Source organism: Pyxicephalus adspersus, chromosome 5 (assembly GCF_032062135.1).
Source record: "Pyxicephalus adspersus chromosome 5, UCB_Pads_2.0, whole genome shotgun sequence".
Lineage (NCBI taxonomy): Eukaryota > Metazoa > Chordata > Amphibia > Anura > Pyxicephalidae > Pyxicephalus > Pyxicephalus adspersus.
In genome coordinates this window covers 43,323,025-43,339,661 of record NC_092862.1, presented here as the reverse complement: position 1 = coordinate 43,339,661, position 16,637 = coordinate 43,323,025, and positions in this window count along the sequence as shown.

Below are 16,637 nucleotides of genomic sequence, written 5' to 3'. Positions count from 1 at the left end.
TCTTGACATTAGTTCAGTTTTTCCACACACACATACATCAATACTCGTGTTTTTTATTAAGCAGACATTCTTAGAGAATACTAAAAACGGGCAGTAGTGTTTCATAATATGAATTTTGTGTGTCATGTGGAAAAGTAAATACATGAATATTTCAATGAACACAGTTTAGAAAAAAAAATGAATAATGGCAATAATAAAAAGTTTCATTGAAGTACACCTAATAAACTGTAACAGAACCTTTTATTAGTGGCCTATATTGATTAAATTATAGTAATATGGTTATCCAAACATTAGTGATTTGTCAATACAGAGGCAAAAAAACAATCCTGTCAATACAAGTGCCACAAATGCGAAACCGGGGCAACAAACAGTCAACTGTTAAAATATGCATGTAGAATATGGGTAATCATTGCAAACCCCAAAGGATAGAATTATAAATCATTACAATATGCAGGCAGAAAATGGCCAGTCATGTGTATTTGAAGGCACTAAACAGGCAATCATGACAGCATTTGGAGGAAAATGGCATTTTAGACTATTTACAGAGAAAATTCTTTCCCCTTCAGGTACAATCCTCCAAAATCCATCCAACCTTTCGCTCCACTCCATAGCAAAACTGCCTCCTCACTCAGCAAACTCTTTACCAGCAACCCTCTTTTCTTTCCATTATTCCCCTCCCATCAAAAATAACCCAATTCCACCATTTAGACTCTTCAACCAGAAAGTGGAAACATGAGCTCTTGCAGTGACCTCAATAGGAGCAACTAACACATTTCGGAAGAATTACGAACCCTGGCAAATGTCATTCTGTCAGATTTCACAACAAATTAAGCAAAGCTAATAAAGGAGACTATAATTGAGACTTAACACTCCAACTCTTGAGTAAGCCTTGATATATCTGGTTCCTTTTTATAAAACCACAACCAATGACCTTGTCCATGTGACTTTATAGTGAAAAAAATTGTCTTTCTAAGGTTGGACACCAATCCTTTTATATTTTAAGAAAAAAATCTCCACCATAATAACTCCATCAGATGATTCAGCTTTGACGACAGAGAGACCAATATGTGTTTTTTTCCAAGTGAATGTGCATACAGGCTAATAAAATGACCATCTGTACTCTACCCTCATTAAAGTTGCATCTCCTGTCTAAATCACAGCCATGCACTGTCACAGACTGAGGGGGGGGACCGACATTGCTCTCTGCATCTGCTGCCTTAGGTAAGAGAGGAAAATATAATAAAATCATGTTTATTCCATCAGATGCACAACCTGCTGAGTAGACAGGTGCTGCTTGTGCTCATGTCCATAAGCCATAGAGCCTAGATGTCCCACTATCTCTGACATCTATATCTACAGATCTCTACAGAGTCTATAACTGATACAACATGAAGAATGTCACTCTGCGTTACAACTCTATATTTTACATTGCTACTGTTTGCTGAAAGGGATTGGCTGCGAGCCAGATACCTTATCGTTTGGTGTTTTTATTATCCCTGCTGACAATTGACTTTATGACAGGGTAGCCTTCGCCCAGTTTGGCTGGCATGAAACATTTCAGCATTCATTCCAATGACCAGTTTTATAGTTTTGACAGGACAACTGCTATAGGTTTGAATAATAGTCACAGTAAGAGGACATAAGTAAAATAGTATCATACAATACTACGCATTAATGTCTTTTTATACTATGGCTGTTCCAGGGCCCAGTTTATGACTGTGTTACAAGGTGCTATAAAGGTTTATTTGTCAACGTTTAACATTTCACAAAATGTACTAAAATATTAAACTGTAAAGCAAAAATTGCAAAAAATGTGTGACTACAATATTTAACTAAGTGTTTATGTATATTTTTGTAGATACATATATTTATTAGTGTAATAACTACACTATAAATGTCTATTAAAATGCCACATGTGCAGTAGTATAAGAAAAACTGAACTAGAAATTGCTATTATGACTAGGGATGAGCAAGAATGCCTCTCACATTCTCGCAAAAATTTCCCCGAACTTCCGATGGGTCGCGAAATTTTGGCAAACCGATTTCGCTGAACCATTGGAAGATTGAGGAAATAATTACAGGAGGACTACCGCGGCTGCAATGTACTATCCATGGGCACTAGAAGGTAAATGAGGGCTTTATGAATGCAGCTGTGGTACTCCTCCTGTTAGTGTAAGGCCCATGGCTGTGCGCATCAATTCATTCATGATGATGCGCATTCATTCATGGTGGGCACACCTGAGGGACTTCTGTGTTCTTCAATAGAGAATCTCCATCCAAGAACACATACTACAGGGCTGCAGGTCCCAAAAAATTCGATCTCGATGGCCGAATTCACACAGACTGTTCTAGCTTACATGTTCGGTAAGCAGAAACGTCCCAATTTTAAAATTCAATCTTGCGGCGAATCGAGCCGTTCCTGCTTACCGAACATCCCTCACTGTGCCATCATAATATACCTCTATAAACCTAGACCCCAAATTTCCTAATACCCACTCTCAGTTGTAGAATACTTCGGTATGGACAACCTAAAACAAAGAAATATTTGAAAATAATTGTATTGATATAATAATTTACTTCCCCTTTTCTATTGTTTCTGATATTATGTAGTGGTTTACTGAGTAAAATAAACCATTGGCATCAGGTACTGGACCTATATCATTATTTATCAAGCCAATGATGTACAATTGTTGTGGACATCTGTTATAAAGCACATTCACTGGTTACATATGCCTTTTGTGTTGCAAGTATTATTCAGCAACATCACAAACATTTGAGTGTCAATATTAGGACACCCAGCAAGACTCACCTTTTTAGGATATTCATTTTAAAAAAGTAATTTGCTTATCTGTGTCAAACATTGTCCATAGTGCTGAATTTGTGTTTTCATAAATGATCAGCTGTAGTGAATGGAGTCCAGTGTTTTGCATTAAAACATAAAAATGTAGAAAGGAAAAAAATGTGAAAAAGAAATGTTTTTTTCCAAGCTACCAGCTTTCATTGGCTACCTACCATGCTATATCAAGTGACTGATATTAGGGGCTCACATTTTGTTTAACGTAAAAGTCTCTTTGTTTGACTTCCAAACAAAACAGCTTTCTTCAGCATAAAATGAAAACAAAACAAAAAGGAAGCTTACATGAGCTGGACACAGGTGCATGCAAAGTCCTCAGAGTCCATAATTCATATCAGAATAGATGAACAGCCACAACAGCTTTCTTTTGCAAATAGCACAGACTCCACAGAGACCTGGCTGCAGCCTACATGCTCCTTCATGGTAGCACACCTGTGCTCTTATAGCAGACCTAAGCAGAGAAAAAAACACTGGGTGTACCTGGGGTGGAATGGGAAGGCTCACCCAGTACCTTCCTTTTCATTCCGGAGTCCAGGGTCCTGAAATTTACTAAAGCACAGCAACCTTGGAAGAATTCCCCCCATTATCCTGGACCCTTTCCCCCAATGCACATCCTGGTTTTACAGAGCCCATGCTCTATATCCTGGAGAAATATATCTCCCATTCAGGACCAATCCCTGCAGTCCTGTACATGACATGACATTCAACAGTACATTTAGATACTAATTAAAAATGTTTTATTAGTCTTATTTTAACTATAAATTATCCACTGACATACAGATTGTGCCCCAATATTACTTCATTTCCTGCAGATCCCTGTAACATTACGGCCTTGGCATGTTTGGTATAATAGCCAATATGGTGAATTAGGTAAAAGATACATTCTTCTCCCAATTAGGTATATTACAAAATATAGTGCAGCAGCTGTAAAAGTTATGCATAATCCCAGGGAGACCCCCTACTGGGAGATCCCTGAAACATTAAGGCTATTACCTGTCTGGTATTTTCCTCACTTCTCAGATAGTAAATAGGCATGAAATATGGAATGGTATTTAAAATGACATACTGTATACCCCTTACACTAGGTTTCCTTTAATTCGATTAATAAAATAAAATATTATGGGGTGCCATGTTGTGCTGTGTTCCCAGTAGCAATTTCCAATTATCTGTAATGCGCCTGGGCACACAAACTACAGCCAACTCCAAATATCCTTTTATCAAGTTTTATTATTGTCATAAACAAGACGAGGGTTAAGTCCGAAAACCGTAGTACAGAAGGGTAAGGCAAAGGCAGGTCAGGAACAATCCGAGGTCAGGGCAGGCGGCAGACAAGAATGTTCACAAACAATCCAAGGTCAGGGCAGGCAGAGTTCAGGCAAGAGTCAGGTTTTAGACCAGTTCGCTATGGAAATGACAAACGAGATTAGCATAAACCAACACAAGAACGCACCCAAGCACACTGTGTTCACAGAGGCTTATAGCGGGCAATGGTGGTCAGGACAGGTTCTCCTTAAATGGCCAGAGTGACCAATGACCTTGCACCACCTGGCGCCATATGATTGGAGAGTAACTGAATCCCCTGCGATCGATTGGCCGCAGGGAACTCAAACTAACTATGCCCCGCCCCGCAGCGAGGCAGCCGAGTGCCACACCCTTGGAGGGTACAAGAGGCACACGTGGTAGCACCCGCACCTCTTCCCACAGCACCCCTGGGACGTGCATTACTTTGCACATCCAAAGGAGTGCTGAGAACAGGACTTTCTGTAAACACGTCCATAGAGATGCAAGGGATGCCGCCTGGCCGAACGGTAGTTTGGCCAGGATGGATCCCTTCGCCTGCAGAGAGAGACACGCTGCGAGCAGAGCAGCAGCAGCAGCCGCGGCCATGCTGCCTGCTGCAACAGCGTCTCCCTCTGCGGCTGGGTTACCCAGGGATGCCGCGGGCTCGCAGGACAGGTAAGTTTCTTACATTATCATTTTATAACTTTACCCTGTATTTAAAAAAAAGATGATTGATTGCTAAAAGAAACACAGACAATTCACTTTAAGATGGTAAGGTTTATGAAAGGTTTACAAATCAAAGCAGAACTAAAGCATACATGCAGCTCAGCATTATTTGCCGGGATACTCAGCAATTCTGGCTTCCCCTGTGCTTTGCCAGGACCAAAGTACGCCATGTTGGTTTAGCCAATCATGATGTTCGCAACTAGGAAGAAAAGAAGGAAGAAGATGGGGCGCCATAAGACAGAACAAGGACAGGTGAGTACAGTGGGCTTTACTTACACTTAAAACAATTTAGTGTGTGACGATTGGTATTGAGCCATTTATTGGAACCTTTGAGTTGAATTCCAGGCAAAATAACTACAAGTGAAACTAAAGTTACACTTACAAAGTTTGTGATCAGGCAGGGCTTTATTGCAGAAAGGCAATGTTCCGTCTGCAAAAAAATAGCTGGCCCTTCATGATCACAATTTAAAAAAAACACTCATCTGTCCCTGTTACATTGCAGATGCTGTCATCACACATGAACAGCTCAGTGTAGAAAGCGGGGATACCCAGTCCATCCTGGCTTCCCCTGCAGGTGTGGAAGTTACATCATCGTGGCCTGGCCAATCAAGATGGTCAAAGATTGAAACCAGGAAGAAGAGAGATCATAATAATGCCTTTGCCATTTGGATAATATTTACTGCAGAATTTATTTTTTCCTTTAACAGGTACCATTTATATATGCTACTCATAGAAGTAAATGATGATTTAGTTGTCAGTAGAGTCCTGATTTCTATTCTTATTATATAAACAATTTTGTCCGGCCTCTACATCTTCCTTTTTGTGAGAGTATGCTGTTTTCTGTCCTACCGTCTGGATGTATTAGTGTGTGTTTTACATAATATGTCGTTGGATATCCTTTAGCTCTGATAACAGAATGCACTCACCATGGTTTCCTTTGCTTATAAAAAATCACAGCATTTTTCTATGCAGAGTTGCAATAATTTTTTTAGCAGTATCTTGTATTGATGATGAGAAAGTCACACCACTGTGTAGCTTTTCTCCAGTACATCCCAAAGATTTTCAATGGGGTTATGGTCTGGTGGCCAATCCATGTGTGAAAATGACATCCTAGGTTACCCGACTCACACTTTCACAATTTAATCCTGATGAATCCTGGCATTGTCATTTTTTGAAAATGCTAAAGCCATCAGGATGGAAAAACATGGTCATTCTCTATATTTAAGTAGTCATCTGACTTCACTTTTTGAGCACATAACTTTGCTGGACCTGGAGCCTACCTAGGATTATAGCACTGATCCCACAAATCTAAGGACATTTCTTTTTGACCAAGTACATCAAGTTCAGCTGTTATTAGGAATAGTAATTTACAATACAAACTGAGTTTACCAAGCTACAGAACCGAACAAATCTGTCTGATCTGTGACCTGTGATTTTAGATTTGCATGAATCATTTCACTTGCCCATAGCTATTAAAAGTTATGGATAAAGATGAAAAAACCGAGCTGTTTTGGGTTTCTGCTGTGAATCTAAATTTCTAGTTCTTTCTGGGGTACCAGAAAAAATGAGGATTGTCTTGTGTACATTGCCTTGTGAAATAACTGCATCAACTTATCACTTATATTACTGTCATCAAAATGAGGTAAACACTTTACAAAGAATACAATCAACATTAAAAAGCCTGTGTGCCAGAACCATTTCCTCTGCACCACAGCCATTGCTTTGTTCATCTAAATATAAATAAACTGAATTGAATTAAACAAAATTACAGCCCTAAACATTTTAAAGCAGCTACAATGCTGAAGCACCACACTTTGATTCTTCCTTTCTTATCTACGTTCAGTAGTGTCGTCAGCCTAATCAGTAGCTAAACAACATTGGAGCACTTAGAGAAAATAGTCAAATAATACGAAGCAAATTAAAGCCATAAGTGTCACAGCCCGAGAGCTGAGATAACAGGTGGATGTCTTCCGCAAGATCTGCATTGGGTTCATTTAAAGAAAGACTTCAGGGCAGGTTTGCTGGTAAGGACAGCTGCACAGAAACGTAGCATATAACACAGACTTTCCTTTTCATGAAATTCTACATTAAAACAACTGCTTGGTATCATTCACTTGTCTAAAACATACATTCAGAAAGGCCATGTTCCTAAACCCCAAATTGAACATACTGGACGTATATCTATAGATCATGGGCTAGAGATAGTTTTGAAGATGTTTTCTGCAGTAAAAAGTGAACATAATATAACTACAGCACTGATAACTTTATATGTTAAAAATATAGGTGTTTGTGTGTGTGTTGGTATTGGTTGGCATCAATATACAACTACAGTCACAAGGTATAAATGCATTTGGCAATTTCAAGGATTTCTAAGTTTAAAGTAGATCTAAACCTTAAAAGATTTATTCCAAAGTGAGATTTATTTGGAGTGGCACTATATACCACACTTCCATTCATTATCATTACAATTGGATGAATATGCATAAAGTACAATAAGCCTTTATTTAACAGCAATTACATCTCAATAATAAATTGCTGATTTGGATTTAGACTGCTGGTGAATTTGTTGGCAATAGCTCTCCATGGTGCTGAAACTGTGTTAATACATGGTTTTAGTCAATATATTGTATATATTAGAAATACTTTAAAGTGTACCTCTTTATCAACAATTATTGCAATTCAGATTTTTTACTCAGGCTCTGGCAGAGTGATGATGTCATGACAAAGTGCAGAGAAGGAATCACCTGTTTCCACCAGCAGAAGTGTTAAGAAGAGTCATAGGAGGATGGACTGAAAGTTGATTTTTTAGTGGGAGCAGGGTGGGATGGAGGGATTCAGTGAGCCAATTTGGACTTTAAAAAGACCACTTTATTATTAGCTGCCCATGGAGAAAATGTCAACCAATGGGACATTGATTTTTTCAAGATTTTTAAGACTGGATAAGATATACTATCATGGGTGAACCTGGGCAATCCAAGAAACTTGAAATGGATTTCTTAAAAAGCATTTGCTAAGAGTTTGCAAATGATTTTAATCCTGGACCAGATCCATTTTAGGTTTGCTGGAGAGTCTTGGAGAGCTTTAATAAATCAGGCCCATTGGTTCTGCCTCAATTCTGCCCAAGTACATTCTTGAAATCATATACTTTTAATTAATCTGGTCTTTTCAGCAATTCTTTGAAAAAAGTTCAGCAATTAAGCAAGTAATTAAATGAGTAGTGGGTCATGTTGAGGTGGGTTTGGGTTGATATTCGTAACTCAAGAAATGCTTACAGTTCTTTAAATAATACATTAGTATCATAGTCTTCCCAATAAATAATAATCAGCAGAAGCTAAAAGAAATGTGCATGCATAAATTTAAATACACACACATATATATATATATATATATATATATATATATTTGCACATTTCAGATTCTTCAGAACCCCGTACTTACACAGTGAAGCAGCAGAACAGTTTCAGCTAAGCTTTAATTGAAGGAGCCACTAACAGGAGTTAGGAAGGGAGAGAGGCAAGGCACAAAAGGGAATAGATAATGTACATAGCTAGCAGGCTTTCCTTCCCACACATATGATTTACTGTTGTTCAATGTCTCACATGGGAAAACGTTGTCCTACTGACAATATCACTTAGGGGTAGTTTTGGCTCAGAGACATTCCATATGCATATTGATAACATGCACTTTGTTTTGCCTGAAGATACTTTTAGCTAAGCATGCTTAAATGTACCAACAATTTTTATTTATATCCTTCTGCCAGCCACAGATGATAAAATGTTTGCTTCCTGGTGGTCCATGCTTCTATGAGTGTTATATGTATCTTGGAACCAAACACGCCATATGTATCTGTTATTTACTACTTTAGAGACTGCAAAAAACAATTGACATTCTATAAATAAATAAATGGCAATTAATTTTGCTTTTCTTGTTGTTTCTGTTAATGTTTAAACTCCAGAATGTAAACTGAAAATTAAAATAAAATTTAAAGCGCTTATGATACTATAAAAGCAAACTGGCATTGTAGTTGTTTGAACATAAGGTCAGAGCGAACAGAAAACCACAGCTCCTCCACTCCCCAGCAGCACATGCTCAGCCTTCCTCTTTTCTGTACTGTTGTTTAACCGCTAGGACCAAGGTAAAACAAAAGCTTTTTCAGTTTTCTTTGTCTGACATTCTTAAATTTTAACGTTTTACCATTATTGTCATGCATCCATACCACATGCTGATTTGCACACACACCAATGGTAATTTAGGGAGAGCTGATTATTCTAACTGCGTGTTTTCAGGATGTGGAGAAAACCCAATTGAACATACGGAAAACGTGCAAACTCCTTGCAAATAGTGTCCTGGCCAGACTTCAAACCTAGGATTCATCGCCGCAAAGGCAAGAGACCATTAAGCCAACCACATGCTTAGAAATTAAATTCAGTGTGTGACTTTATATTGGCAATGAAATTCAGATTAAGAAATTTTGTAGCAAATTATTACGCTGCACTGTTCTCAAAATTTAAGGCTCATGTAGTATCTATTGTAGCTTTGAAAACAAATCCAACTCATTTTTGTTAATATTAAATAGAGCTTTGGATGTTAAAGTACTAACATTTCTTTATTAAAAATGTCCATAGACAATAGATGTTAGTATATTTATGCATAGTTCACTCTCTCAATCTGGCATCACCATTTTGCATGGATGAAGCAATGAAAAAGTTCAGAAAATGTGATCTGATTGCAGTTGTTTGTCCAGGGAGTTGATTAGGTAGATTAACAAACACTCCATACTTCTTTGACCAAACAGAAACACTAATACGACTTGAACATCCCTGTATATATATGTAGCTCAGGTATTTTACTACATGGTGCATTTGAGATTGGTTCTGATCTGTTTACTTCGTGTGTCCATTTTACAATTTTTATATTGTTACCTTTTAAACACCCAAATATTTATACTTTGTTCTTCCACGTTTAAATGTTGTTGTGCAATTTGTTTTAAAAGTTTAAAGAATACTAGTTGTTTGTTTCAGAAAGTTTTTATAGACCCCTTTGTTCTCTTTGTTTTCTATGAAATATTTTATTAATGTAAATATGCATAGTTAAAAAGAAATGACTATAAATAAAATTAGGAGAAACAAAATGTGAAAGATATAGTTGATTTTATAGTACATTATTACATAAAGTAATTGCACAGTCGTCAGGACTGCAGAATGGCCAGTGCTCTATTTGTAATGTTTTAGATTTCATTGTTGCACTTGCTTTATCAATGATTCAGAATCCTCCAAGGTTTTGTTTTCAACTAGACTGCTGAACTTCAAAATAGGTTTCTTTTGCTGCATTCCCCTTAGCAAAAGATATTGATGAACACAGGGTGAGATCTTACACTAGGTAACCACAAAGAAACACTGTGATGTTCCTTCTAAGCTATGGCAGCTGTACATCAAACTAATTTTCTCTAAAGAAGTGACAACTTCCAAATGCATTTGTATTATGAATTATAAAAACTGCAGAAGAGTGTCTCCTTGAATGATGCTTTGAAGTTTATTATGTTATTATGATAATGACAACACAAGACCTTGTTTACCATAAAATCTGTCCCACATCTTTAAGAAATAAGAAAGATTCTCTCTTTTAAAGTCAGGTTAGTTATGTTTTAGACATACAAACCCTTGAAGACTGAATTTGTAAAGTGATGCAGGAGACATCACCTCCATTCCGAGTAACTTTAAAAGATACCCTCACCTTTGTTTAAGTTGTTTTCAAAGTATTTCTGAAGACACAACTTTTTTTTTTTCATTTTGGATAGTGTAGTGGATAAAAAGGTTCAAACCATAACCATTTTTTTGCCATCTGTCTCATTAGGGAGATTTCTTTTCTCTGTAGACCCAACAGGAAGTAAGATAATATCTTTGTTATGTTAAAAGAGTGCCCATTGGATGATTTTCTGTATATCCCTATTTTGATAGTAAAATCTTTGATTTTCTCTGACTTTTGGGAAAAATTAGAAATGTATATGAATAGTTCTTCCTAAGAGGGACAAAAGACAGCAATATATAACTATATTATATAAATAATAGTGCTTTTAATCCTTGTACAACTCCATCCAAATAAAAAAATAATGTAGTTATACTTTAATCCCCCTATCAGCATAAAATCAGTCTAGAATCAAATTCATATTTCAATATTCTATTTAGTTTCTGCTGATTTATTATGTAGGGGTGGGGTTCTGACCTCCTATATAAGGGTACACTGACCCACATACTCCTGAATTTCGCACTCTATGCTGTGCTGTACTTCACATCCCCAGGCATACTCCTAAACAAAATGAACATTTGCTGTATCAACATTTTCTGTTTGCTATGCAGGTCCCTACTATTTTTATTAACTTTTTCCATATCTCAGAGAAAGAATTACCTCTGTTCTCTCTCTCATATATATATATATATATATATATATATATATATGTTTTTACACTTGTACGTTCCATATAGCTATGTACATTCTATATAGCTTTAGCAAGCCTTCATGTGTTCTGTACAGTTTCATTTGTGGCACAGTATACCCAAAGGTTCCCCAGTTTTTCACAATCATATTTGCAATTAATCAATCATATCGCTACTGCTGAAAATAAAATTCTTCTTAAGCAATAATTGAGAGAAAGAACACTGTGAGGTAAATCATGTGCTCACCAATAAAGGGGTAGAAAAAAATTCAGTCGGTACAGCAAACTGTTAGTCAGTTGTTTCAATGTCAATCACCTACAATCCTCAGAGACTTATGTTTGGGATAGCATAATGCAAGGAATTACAGCTTTAGCTGCAAATGTACCATTTGTTATTTTTTTATCACAACATTTTATCATTAAAAGTTATTATTTATTTTCTCTCTATGCATTTCTCCTAATATAAAGCTTTGCCACAATAAATTAAATGTTGCTTTTGAGTATATACCATTGTTAAATGTCAAAACATTTAAGAAATACACCAGATCTTTCTGAGCTAGTGACCTCTTTGGTTTGAGCTGTCTTAAGAAACAAGTGCTTTATGGAACATGTGTGCTTTTCTTTATATATAATAGGCAGTGCAGCTGCCTCAGTTCTTTCTTGGTGGATACAATGCAGCTGTTTCCCTGGAGCTTCACCTGAGGCAAGGAACAGCAAAGCCCATCACTTGTGTACATTTCCTGAACCTTCCGGTCCATTTTGTCTACGGTCTGTCGTGTTTAATCATTAAATGTTACTGTTTAGTTGACACCTTTCTCATTCTGTAAATCCAATGGCTTCTTTATTTGCAAGATGAAGGGACAAGTTAGACATATTTTACTACAATAGTTTTTATAATTACTTTCTTCAAAGGTCCCAGATTTTGGGGATGACATGCAACATTCCTGATGCCTTTAGCATTTACATTTATATATGTAGCTTATTGTCCTCAGGCAAATGTAATTTCTTCCAGCTACTGATGAACTTGCATCATTAAATTTTCAAACTACATAAATGTCTAGAATAAAAAAAGACAAACATTAGTATTAAATAAAGTAGTAATTTAATTCCAGCATGTAAAACTGTTAAAGCAAAGCAATTTGTGGCATTGGCAGTATACAAATAAAAGAAGCAGGTATAATAAAAACACTTTTGGTGTTGGTTTCCAAATGAGCTTTTCAAATACGTTCTGTTAATTAATACACTTCCAAAATAAGAATGCAATGGTCTACCAAGAAACACTTCATGCATTACCTGAGCACTAGCTGCATACATTAGGAATGAAGTTTTTTATAATGCAATGAAATTGTTTTAATTTTGTGTCTTAAACGCATTTTAAAACTTCTACATGAACACTAAACTAATCAGCAGATGGAAATAGTGTTACAACAAGAATGAATACAACATTACTTTTTTTCATAGAGTTCCTTTAATTTGTTTTTACTGTTCATATCTGAATGAACAGTAAGTTGGTTATGGGTCACAAGTGGCCACCTACTTGAAGCATGTTTAAATTTACTGACTCAATGGACCTGATTTATTAAAGCTCTCCAAGGCTGGAGACAATACACTTTTATCAATGAAGCTGGGTGATCCAGCAAACCTAGAAAGGATCTAGTCCAGGATTCAAAACATTTCTAGCAAATAGGAAATGACTTTGAGGAAATTGTTCCATGTTTGCTGGATTACCAAGCTTCACTGATGAAAGTGTATCCTCTCCAGCCTTGGAGAGCTTAATAAATCAGGGCCTAATACTTCTGCTGGAAACCTGTTTCATGCATCAACTTTCTGAAAAATAATACTTTCTGGGGTTAGTTTTGAACTTTCCCCCTGGCCTCCTCTTTTGGGACCATGTTCCTATATTCTTTGTCTTAAGTTTATATTGAAAATATTGCCATCCTAGATCCTATTCATATCTTCTAATGTATTTAAAGTGGAACTTTTTCAAACAGGGGCTGTATTGCAGAAGGGACAAGATATGTCACTAACCTGTCCCAATTTTGTCATGGGCACTGTCACCTATTCCTTCTGGCTTCGATCTTTGACCATCTTGTCTGGGATGAAATAATTCCTACAGAAGCACATAGGAGTGCTGCTGTGAAACCAGAGATGTGTCAGAAAAACCTGGCTTCCTAAGCTGAGCTGTGTATTTTATGATAAGAGAGGAAAGGGAACAGGTAGATAAGTATGTTTTTTTGCAGAAAGGACATCACCTGTCCTGTTCTGCAATAAAGCCTTGCCTGATCACAAATTTTAGAAGTGGAACTTTAGTTTTGCTTTAAAGGTTTCATTCCCTCCTCCCCTTTCCCTTCTTTCCTCTAAATCTCCAATCTTACTTTTTCATTGTCTGCCTCTGGACTTGGCCTGTCCTATCAATATTTTTTAAGTAAGGTCCTAAGAACTAGACACATTGTTCTGCATTTAGACTACCTAAGGATTCATATAGGGAGATCAGGACTACCCTCCTTTTTCTTGCCGGTAGTAATTGCCTCTAGTAATAGATTCCACTGAACCACTCAAGGGTTCTAGTTTGTGAAAGTGATGTGGAGTATTATTTTATCAGTTTTGTGTATATGAAAGGCAAACATTTTCATTGCTGAGTTATATACAATACCTAAAAATATTCAGTATTTCAAGTGGATACCAGTTCAGTAGGAATATACCTTTACAGCTATAGCTACAATTTCTTTTTCTGTGTTTCAGAAGATATTATAAGTTATTTTTCAAGTATTAAAGCAATCTAATGTTACCCTGGGGTCCAACACAAGAGCACAAAATGATGATTTTATAGAGCTTCATATTAAGTGCCAGTGGGGCTCTCCCCAGCTATGATAACTCTGTATATGTTGCAAGCATTTGCCAGATACATGGCACAGCAGACACAAAGCTCTGTTTAACATAAGAAAATAAGTATAATATATTAATGCAGATTTATGTTTTACCTTTGTTTATCTTGTTCTAAGTTGTAATAAAAATTGTATGGATTTCTGGAAATATATATATATATATATATATATATACAGTCATGATAAAAAGAGCCCTCTAATAATTCTAAGGTTTTGTGTATCAAAATATAATTTTAAATTATCAAGTGTGTGAAAAATTAGGTATACTGTTACTACTTCCATAGGAATTAAGAAGGTAAGTAGCAGCCAGGCTTCTCTAACCAATTCTAATTGAATTTGATTAATTGGACATCAGCTCAATTTAAGACTAATTGCAATTGTACTTTAAATGTTGCTAGTGTAAGTACTTGAGTTTGATTGATATCAGTCCCTAGTATTTCCTTGTTTTTTTGGGGGGAAGTTAGCACTAGTTATTCATTAAGTCTTCTTATTGATAAGATGGCCCACATATTTGAATTTTAATGTATATAGTTGTTTTATTGGAGTAGAGCAATAAATGCTAGTCCATAATTCTGAAAATCCAAAAAAAGCCAGATCATGCTAAGCAACAAAAGAGTCAAGACTGTCCTACCAAATAAGTTTCCATTGGGATGTAAGAATCACATGGCAATCCTCCTAAGGCTATCATCATACTACTCTATTGGGCAGGTGCCAATTTTATATCAAAGAATATAAATATAATAGCCTACAATGAAGTATTAAATTTTCGCATATATTTACATTTTTAATATATATATATTATATTATATATATATTATATTTCATATAAATTATAGGCTTTGTGTTCCAGTACTGCAAAATGTATTTTTTTTTTGTTGGAACAAGAATTCAGGTAAAATTTTTCCCACTTCCTTAGTTGATTTGCCACTTCATTAATACTTAAAAGAACAATCCTTTTTTTAATATTAAGTTAAATAAGATGGTTAAACTGACTTAATGCTGCTGATTTAATATAAACAGATGGCTGTAAAGACCACAATCAACTGCTGTGATGTATGGAGACCAGCAGATAGGCTTAAGATAAATTAATTAGGAAGATTATCCTCAACTGATGAATGATGCAGTAAGCAACAAAATGTTTTTGTCTATTGTGCACAGCTCTCCCTTTGCACAGGATATGATCTAATCATTCACAATGTGTGTTTTACCACTAGTGAATTAGGACAAATTGTTTTCACACAGATGACATTACTTTGGGAGAAAGGCAAGTAAAATAATTACCCTATATTTGTAAATATAAAACGATCCCAATATAAACCATAGTACTTATTTTTACCTGAGATTAAAAGTAATCTGCTTTGTGTATAAACCTAGGGGACAAAAAACGCCCATCGCTGCTAACATTCAAAACAGTTGGTACACTTGGAGTGATGGAGCCTCTAGGTCAGTGATTTTCAACCACTGTGCGCAGCACACTAATGTGCCGTGAGAAATTATCCAACTACCATGGTCGACTGTCTGTGCTGTAATGACTGGCAGAGTAATGTAATACTCTTCCATGTCAGTGGGTGGCAGTAGGTAGCTTAATTACCTTGTTTATTCTTAGAGACAAGAGAATTAACTACAGAGTGTCATTTTGTAACATTACACAGTATTTCTATAGAGCCATCATATTACGCAGCGCTGTACAAAGTCGATAGTCGTGTCACTAACTCTTCCTCAAAGGAGCTCACAATCTAATGTCCCTACCATAGTCATATGTCATTAATGTAGTCTAAGGTCAATTCTGAGGGGAAGCTAATTACCCTTACTGCATGTTTTTAGGACATGGGAGGAAACAGGGGTACCCGGAGGAAACCAACACAGACACAGGGAGATCTTGCAAACTTCATGCAGATTAGTGTCCTGGCCGAGATTTGAACCCTTGGACCCAGCACTGCAAAGGCCAGAGTGCTAACCACTAAGCCACTGTGCTGATTTGTTGTGTGCCGCTGGATTTTTTCAATGTAAAAAATGTGCCGTGGCTCAAAAAAGGTTGAAAAACACTGCTCTAGGGGGCCCTATGGCTTGCACATGATGGTGTGAGGCCTCATAAAGTCCAAGATGCAGAATATAAGCAGCAGCCAGGTCTGCTCCAGAGCCTCTAATGGTGAGGATGTTGTGCTGCAGGCTGCTGCCAAGGTGCAGTCCTTCGGAACACCAGGGTGGGGAGGACAAAGGGTGATATCAAATCAGCAAGCAGAGGATAGTTAAGGAAGGCTGGGGTTGACGCAGGCAACAGAAGAGCGTAGTCAGGAACAAAGCCAGGGCTCAAGTATCCAGAATCCAGAGAATAGACTCTGGGGACACGGGGTTTATCAAAGTCACAGTGGAACACAAGAGAAACAGAAAGCGACAGGAGGCACAAGTGACAGGGGGGTCAGCAAAGACACAGGGGAATCCAGGAGGCAGGGGTGAC